Below are 6,839 nucleotides of genomic sequence, written 5' to 3' on the forward strand. Positions count from 1 at the left end.
TTTTCATGGCCTAAGATATACCCTATTTTTCTATATGTTCCATGGACACTTGAAAGAAATGTGTATTCTGCTGTTGTGTGGATTGTTCTTTAAATGTCAGTTCATTTTCTTGGTTGATGGTGTTGAGTTCTTCCATATCCTTGTTGCTTTTCTGTCTAGTTTCTGAGAGAGGAGACTTAAAGCACTCAACTATAATTGTGGATTTATCTCTTTTTCCTTTCCGTTTTGTCAGTTTTTACTTCTTATATTTTGCAGCTCTTTTGTTTGGTATAAACACATTTAGGATATATACACATTCTAAGTGTATACACAAGTATACAAGAATAATGTATATAAGAATGCATTCTTGGGACTTCCCTGGTGGTCCAGTGGTTAAGATTCCACTCTTCCACTGCAGAGGACACAGGTTCAATCCCCAGTCAGGGAACTAGGATCCAACATGCTGTGCCGCACGGCCAAAAAAAAACAAAAATAGAAAAACAGAATGCATTCTTGGTGGACTGATCATTTTACCATTATTATCCTTTTCTATCTATAGTAATTTTCTTTGCAGTCTATGTAATCGGATATTATTATACTCCTTTTATTTATTTAATGTTTGCATGATATATTTTTTTCCATCCCTTTGCTTTCAACCTGCCTATGTTGTTGTATTTGAAATGAGTTTCTTGTTGACAGCATGTAGTTGGGTCATGTTTGTTAATCCATTTCTGCCACCTCTTTCAATTGGTATACTTAGACCATTTATATTTAATATAATTATTGATATATTAGAGCTTAATTCCGCCATTGTCTTTCATTTGTTTTCTGTGGTTTGTTTCTCTGTTTTCTTTTTTCTGTGTGCCTGTGGGTTAGTTTGAACATTTAAAAAATTCCACTTTGATTTATCTGTAATGTTTTTGAGTGTATCTCTTTGTGTAACTTTTTTAGTGGTTGCTCTAGGCATTACATGCTTGATATATAACTTAGAATATCATCATTTCACCAGTTTGAATAAAGTATAGAAACATTACCTCCCTTTAACTACCTTTATTTTCTCCACTTATAATATTGTTGTTTAAAATATTTTCTCTACATACATTTAGAACTACATCAAACGGTATTGTAATTTTTGCTTTGATCATCAAACATGTTTATAAAACTCAAGAGAAGGGAAACTTATAGTATTTATCCACATTTTTGCTCATTGTATTCTTTCTTCTTTCCTCATGTTCCAAGGTTTTTTTTGTTTAGTAGCATCCTTTCTGTTTACAGAACTTTTTAAGCCTTTCTTTTAGGGTAGGTCTGCTGTGGACAAGTTCTCTTAGTTTATTTTCACTGGAGAATGTCTTGATTTCCCTTTAATTAAAGAAGGGCATTTTTGCTGGGTATAAAATTTTGGGTTAGGCAGCCTTTTTTTCAGCACTTGAAGAACATTGTGTCACTTCCACTGGCCTCCATAGTTTCTGATGAGAAATTTACTATTATTCTCATTGCTTTCCCCCAGTATTAACATATCATTTTTCTCTGGCTGCTTTCAAGATTTTGTCTTTGTCTTTCGCTTTCAGAAGTTTATTTATGGTGTGTCTTGTATGGCTTTTTCTGTATATATACTCTTTGGGTAAAATTAGCTCCTGGAATCTGAAGTTTTATGTCTTTTGTCAAACCTGGGAAGTTTTCAACCACTCTTTCTTTGAATACTTTTTTTTTTGTAATGAAAAAAATTTTTAGTTGTCTGTTGCCTTTAATTAACATCTAAATAGATACCATGTTCTTCTATAATTACAATATGGAAATGTCTATGAATAAAATAGATAAATTTTTTGTCATATGCCTAGGAAAGAATGGTGGCAATAAGATTCATCCAAGGTTTCAGCAGCAATATCTATGTAGCCAGGGTGTGGTCAGTGTTTGGGGACAGAGGTAAATATCCACAATCCATGCATACATTTGATCTTTTCTTTTAGTGTCTGATTTACCATCTGGTGCTGCTGGACAGTTCTCTTCTCCTTAAATTCTTCCAATTTGATTTGAATTTCATACATTGTCCTACAGTCTCCTGAAATGACAGTGACTTTGATAGCTGTAGCTCGAGGAAACTTTTCTTTGAGAATTTGGGTCACTTTGATCTCCCCCCTCAGTCTGCAAGGAAAACATTCACTGGGCACAGTGGAGAAGAGGAAGCCGGCAGGTTCCACAGAGCAGAGGTGCTGCCAAGGCTGAGCTCCATGCTGCCATGCCCGGCTGATGTGGCCTGCTGTCTTAGGTCGCCGTGTCGTTCTTTGAATACTTTTCAGTCCTGTCCTCTTTCTCCTCTCCTTCCAGGACTCTGGTGAAATGAATGTTAGGTCTTTTGTTATAATCCCACAGGACCCTGAGGCTCTACTAGTTTTTCAGTCTATTTTTCTCTCTATTGTTCAGATTGGGTAATGCCTATTGTCCTTTCTTCCAATGCACTAATTATTTCCTCTTTCTTCTACATTCTGCTCTTAAGCCCAACTACTGAGTTTGTTTTTTTGGTACTGTATTTTTCAGTTCTAAAATTGCCCTTTGGTTCTTCTTTATATCTTCTGTTTCTCTGTTGAGATTCTTTCTTCCCCTCATTTATTTCAAATGGGCTTGTAATTGCTCATTGAAGCATTTAAAAAGTGATGAGTGCTTTAAAATCTTTGTCAGATAATTCTAACATTTTTTTCATATTGTTGTTGGCATCTGATTGTCTTATTTTTTTTTTTTTTCTGCGGTACGCGGGTTTCTCACTGTTGTGGCCTCTCCCATTGCAGAGCACAGGCTCCGGAGGCGCAGGCTTAGCAGCCATGGCTCACGGGCCCAGCCGCTCCGCGGCATGTGGGATCTTCCCGGACCGGGGCACGAACCCATGTTCCCTGCATCGGCAGGCGGACTCTCAACCACTGTGCCACCAGGGAAGCCCCTGATTGTCTTTTTAAATTCAGTTTGAGACCTTTCCTTTTTGTGGTATGATGATGACTTTTTATTGAAACCTGGGAATTTGCATTATCTTAGGAGATTCTGGCTCTTACTTAAACCTTTTGTTTTAGATGGTTTTCTCTGCCACTGCTCTAGTAGGGGAGGGGGGATGCTGCCCATTAGTTTTGAGTTCACATATTTTGCAGTTCTGTTTGGTGCATACACATTTAGGGTTGATATATCTTCTTGGTGAATCAACATTTTTATTATGATATAATGTCTCTGTCTCTGATAATTTTCTTTGCTCTGAAGTCTATTTTATCTGATATAGTCTACCTCCAAGTTCCCCACTCTGTTGCCTTTGGAGGGAATAGGATCCTTACTACTTTTGGGTGTGGGTAGGAAAACTGGCTCCCCATGTGGGCACCACTGATACAGTGATGACGTGGCCTTGTTTGCTGGGCGATGATGAAAGTCTTGATTCTCCACTAGGCCTTCTTTGACTCCATCAAGAATGGGAGGGGTGTTTTTGTTACTGGCAAGAGAGAGGTGAAGTTCAGGCTCCCCACAGTCTCCACTGACACTGTTAGGAGAGGGAGCCCAGTGGGGATGAAGATCCTGTTTCCATACCTGTCCTTCTCTGACATTACCTCAGTGGGGGCTCTGGGGTTCCTTGTTATAGCCTCTTGAGGATGGAAGTCTAGACTCCCCCATTTGGTCTTTGTGGGTATGGGTATGAGTGGGACCAGAATTTTTTGTTTTCTTTTCTTCTAGTGTTTGGGTGGAGTAGACTGGTTATTGTATAAAAGTATTTGGTCTTACTAAGCTGCCCCTTTCTTTGTCCTTTGACTAGAGAGATCAGGCTTTTGTTGGGGCTTTTGTTTTGTGTCTGTGCCTGTTGTAGCTTCCAGATTTTTGACTTCTTCTCTTCCAAGTCTAACATATATGAAGCAAAAGGAAAACCAAGGGAACTGACTACATTTCTTGGGTCTTGAGGTCCTAACCCAGTCTGCCTCTGGGACCAGTGAGCAGCCTCCCTTCTCTGATCACTTCACCCCTGCGGTTTGTTCTCTGTCATTTGGCACATGGCCTTTGGTGCTCATTCATTTATTCGTTTACTCTTTCATTCAACAAAACTGGCTCTGTGCCTGTTCCTGCAGATATGGTGACTAAAAGATCTTAAGTTATAGTTAGTGGAAGAGACAGTAATCACAGTGTCTGAGTAGACCCTATAATTTCCCCTGGCTGGCCTTGCCTTGTCCTGGAGGAGGAGGTTCTAGGGGACAGGGTCTGGGCCTTGCTTCTCCTGCCCAGGATGAGATGGGGCTCCTGGTCACAGTCCCAGTGGGAGACAACTGGAGGTTTGGCCCCATCGGGACACACTTACTCATGTACTGAGTGTCTGCCACTGGGCACACAGTGTGCCCAGTGTGAGCCCACACTGGGCGGGGATGTGAGATGAGAGAGGTGAGGCCAACTCCTGGCAGCTCCAGGCCTGGGCAGGGCTGGGACAAGGCTGTGGAAACAGTTAATGCCTTGAAAGCTCACACTTGAATGGAAGATGCGGGTGCTAGTGGTGGTGGGGGATCAGGATATGGCTTCCTCAAGAAGGAGGCTTCTGAGAGCTTCCCTGGTGGCGCAGTGGTTGAGAGTCCGCCTGCCGATGCAGAGGACACGGGTTCGTGCCCCGGTCTGGGAAGATCCCACATGCCGCAGAGTGGCTGGGCCCGTAAGCCATGGCCGCTGAGCCTGCGCGTCCGGAGCCTGTGCTCCGCAGCGGGAGAGGCCACAACAGTGACAGGCCTGCGTACCGCCAAAAACAAAACAAAACAAAACAAAGAAGGAGGCTTCTGAGCTGGACCTGGGCAATGATTGAAAAAAGTGCTAGTAGAAGGGCAGCCTAGGAGTGGGCTCTATTCCCTGCCCCCATCAGGTGGAGCAGCTGGAAAAGGAACCTCGGGGGCCCAGGTTCCCACCGGAGCCACCGCCCTAAGGTTTTCCCTCCCCTCCCCATGGGCATTGTCTTCTTCCTGCCATGACACCCTGATCTTTCCCCCTCCCCTGCAGGCACTGCTCTCCTGCCCATGATGCCCGTCTGGGCCCTCCATTGTCTTGGGAAGATGTGTGCTCACCCGGGTAGGTTATTATTAGCCTGCGATGAAGTGAAAGGCCCTGAATGGGAGATGCTGAGCTCCTGCCTGACACCATGGCCGAGGCAAGAAGGAAATGATTCATTATGGCTACAAGGCGTGCTCTAATTTCATATAACGAAATAAATGACAGTCGTATTTTGGGCGCCACCACGCGCAGATAGCATTGTTCCCTGACTGCCTCTCACCCGGGCTGCAAGGGGAATTACAGCAGCCTTTGTGCAGAGAGATGAGGGGCTGGGGGTGCTTGAGGGGTGGCAGGTGCCGTGGCCCTGGGAGGATGAGTGAAGTCACTGCTCAGTGGCTGGGGTGGCTGGGGACAGGGGTTCCCCGGCCTGCTGATCCCACTTCTGCTTCCTGTGCACCACATACCCCACCTTCTATCCTCATGGCTCCTCCAGACCCTGCCTATTTGTCCAATTCATTCCCAGCTCTGCGTCCCCTCCTCCAGGAAGCCCACAGCGAGCTCTGCTTTTCCAACGCTGTGTCTATGCATACTTTCTCCCCCTCTTCAGGCTTCTGGGCTCCTTACACAACCACACAAAAAACAGCTTTAGATGAGGCTTCCTTGGATGTGATGGTGGCCCCCAGTTCAGAGTAAATGTACCTTCACCTTCTGGGGTAGGGAATTCCCTCAAGAGCTGAGCCCCTTAGCAGGGCAGCTGTCACGGTGTGCACCCTTCAGGGCGGGATTGGCTGCATGATTTGTGGGGACCAGGGTCAGATGAAAATTCAGGGCCCCTTGTTAACAAAATTAAGAATTTCAAGACACAGCCGCAGATTCTTAAAGCCAGTGCAGAGCCCTTCTGAGTGAGGGACTCTGTGCATTGCACAGGTGGCAGCCTCTGTCCATGGCTAGAGAGAAGAGACCCAAAGTTGGAGCCTGGGGTCCCCGTGGTTACAGCACTGGTCCTCTTCTACCTCAGCTGTGGCCAGGACAGCTTGACGGGGCGCGGGGAAGGCCACTGGTTCAGCCAGGATGCAAGCACCTTCGACAGGCGTCCAGAAGTGGTGACAGAATCTTATTTCCCCAATGTGTTTCATCTGTGGTCTGGAACCTAAGATAAAAATAATAGAAGAAGAGGATAACATTCAAGGGCAATTTCATCTCTGGGCGTCTCACCAGGAGAGGAAGCCTCAGGATCGCTGGACCAAGGAATTCTTTTTCCTGCCATATTTGCACACAAAATGGTCTCGTTAAAAAACACACATGAAGAGTCATGTCAATCATAGACACTTGGAAATAGGTGCTGCCTTGACAGGGAAACAGAACTTTTTCGTGGAATTCAATTCGTTCAAATACCTTTTTCAACTGGGTTCACAGCGGGGCCGTGGAGAGGGGAACTCACATCCTCCTCCAGCTCCCGCTGCATGTGGATGGGCCCCTCCATCCACCCCCCAGCACCCCTGCAGAGCTCACTGTGTAGAGTGTGCCAGCAGTGAGCCGCCTGAGCTGGACAAGGTCCTCTTTCCCTGGTCTCTCTATTTTTCTCCAAGATCAAGTTTCACAGACCAGAAGAGGGGTTCTGGGCATGCCAATTCCCAGGAGGGCAGATCCCTGAGTCAGGGCCTGCACTGGATCCCTTACTAGTTGGCTTTCCCTGGGGACTACAGAGGTTGCAAACAGATGGTCCATGGGCTGTCTTCAGGTCGAGGTAGTTCCTTCCTTCCTTCCTTCCTTCCTTCCTTCCTTCCTTCTTTCCTTTCTTTCTTTCTTTCTTTCTTTCTTTCTTTCTTTCTTTCTTTCTTTCTTTCTTTCTTTCTTTCTTCCTTCCTTCCTTC

General features: G+C 45.0%; 1 pseudogene; it reads right to left on the bottom strand.

The window, feature by feature from the left end:
- Positions 1 to 691: 691 nt before the first annotated feature.
- Positions 692 to 4,184, bottom strand: LOC149744623 (bolA-like protein 3 pseudogene; annotated as a pseudogene).
- Positions 4,185 to 6,839: the final 2,655 nt, after the last annotated feature.

The sequence above is a fragment of the Delphinapterus leucas genome, chromosome 20, assembly GCF_059928025.1.
Source record: "Delphinapterus leucas isolate spDelLeu-1000000601 "Yukka" chromosome 20, BTC_Dleu_Yukka2, whole genome shotgun sequence".
NCBI classification, from domain to species: Eukaryota; Metazoa; Chordata; class Mammalia; order Artiodactyla; family Monodontidae; genus Delphinapterus; species Delphinapterus leucas.